Genomic DNA, 2,023 nt, shown 5'->3' with positions numbered 1-2,023 from the left:
GAGAAAGAGATCAGTGGTGCAGACTGAGTGATTTCAAGGACTGGAGTCTGTCAGACTCTGTCGTCCCACATCGCAGGAATGTTCTGCCTCAAATGATCAAGGTAATAATTATAAGCTCCAATTGATAGAACCCTGTCAAGCACTGTGCTGAGCTTCTCATGTAAGTTACCTAATTTAGTCCATGGGAGAAGAGTTATTATTCATCCTCATTTCATAGATGAAGAAAGAGGAAATGGAGGGTAAGTAACTTGCCCGGAGTTGCACAGCTAGAAAGCTGAGGGGCCAAATTTCAACCCAGGTTATCTGACTTTGGAGCCGAAGTCTTAACTATTACATTACACTACCCCCAAGAAGCATAAACACTGAAGAGGAATTTTCTATGCAAATGGCTAACCTCGTAATCACCTCTTTGTTCTGCTTCTGTAGACATGCTTGCCGCATAGGATGAAGGGCAGGGTGACCTTGAGATCAACTGAAGGCTCACCCTCCCCTTTGCTTGTTAACAGATGTATTGCTTTTGCTTGTTCTGTCTAGATAACAGATGTATCCCCTTTGCTTGTTCTCTGTAATTGCTCGTAGCCCATAGCAACTCCCGTGCTCTGTAACTGCCTGAGGACAAATTAGCCAATCAGCTCATGCCAACTGTAACTGCGTGGATAGGCCTTGTAAAAGCAAGGTTACCCCTGAGCTCGGGGCCCAGAGCTTCAGAGCACTAGCTCTTCTGGGACTGCAGGTGTAATAAACCTGAGTTCTCCAACTCTCTGAGTGGTGCTTGGTTTCTCACCGGAGCAGATCTCAGGAACCACTGCCTCTGGGTCAGAGAATCCTGGAACAGCAGTGTCACCTGCTCGTCAAAGCAAAGAGGTAAGTAGAGAATCGTGGTTTGTGATTTGGAATTTTAATCCTCTCCTTGCCATTTTAACTTCATTTGTCATGTTGGGAATATCGTGTAGCATTCTTTTGTTTGGGGGCTTCTCATCAGCATAAGTGAAATACGGTCATACCCCCCGATCCGAGGGGGATATGTTCCAAGACCCCCAGTGGATACCTGAAACTGCAAGTCGTACAGTACCCTATATATACTATCTTTTTTCCTAGACATGCATACCTATGATAAAATTTAATTCATAAGTTAGACATAGTTAGAGATTAATAACAATAACTAATAATAAAATAGAACAATTATAACAATATACTATAATAAAAGTTATGTGAACGTACTCTCTCTCTCAAAATATCCTATTATACTGTACTCACTCTTCTCGATGATCCGAGATGATACGGTACCTATCTGATGGACGAAGCAAAATGCAGATGCTGGACACAGAGTTGGCTCATGTCTCACGCAGGACAGAGCAGGATGAGATCACACTACTCAGAACAGTGCTCAATTTAAACACGGATTGTTTATTTCCGAAATTTTCCATTTAATAGTTTCGGACCATGGTTGACTGAGGGTAACTGAAATGGCAGATAGCATCCGGTAGGTAAGGAAGACGGTTATCATTCTGCTAGATTTTGCAGGCATGAGTTTTACCTTGAAAGCTTGCCTACACTTTTTTAACTTTAAATTCATCACTCCTAATTTTAATCTCCTAGAACAGATGTGTTTCTTCTTTGCTCTCACCCCTAGACATGGACTTACTGAAAACAATCTTCTTTTAGCATCGTTACTTTTAGGCTTTGTCCATACCCTAGTCGCTTCGATCTTCACTGTTGGACAGTCTCTCCTGGGTTCCTTAATTACCTGTGTCATTCACTACGCTTGTCTTTTGGGCTAGAAGACGTTCGGAACAGAATGCAGTGTTTGAGATTAAGTTTCAAGGGAGCTATTTTACATGAAAAGCAAAGCATCTGAATAATGATACACATTCATTTCCACAAAAACACGTCATAAGAGCCATACTCAGTGCTGAGTGTTAGGGACATAAAGATTAAGGACGTGGCCGCCGGACTCAAGGGGCTCACAGTCTAACGGGCACTGCGCACATAATTTTGAACCATCGAATGGATGAAATCATTT

General features: G+C 42.3%; 1 long non-coding RNA gene across 1 annotated transcript in view; it reads right to left on the bottom strand.

Moving 5' to 3' along the window:
* The window catches only part of LOC111745631, a 6,855-nt gene that overhangs the window by 3,333 nt on the left and 1,499 nt on the right, over positions 1–2,023 (bottom strand). The window lies entirely within an intron of this gene.

The sequence above is a fragment of the Pteropus vampyrus genome, unplaced genomic scaffold (genome assembly GCF_000151845.1).
Source record: "Pteropus vampyrus isolate Shadow unplaced genomic scaffold, Pvam_2.0 Scaffold159, whole genome shotgun sequence".
Classification (NCBI taxonomy): Eukaryota; Metazoa; Chordata; class Mammalia; order Chiroptera; family Pteropodidae; genus Pteropus; species Pteropus vampyrus.
Note: the sequence above shows the minus strand (reverse complement) of the source record. Positions and strands in the feature narration are given on the sequence as shown.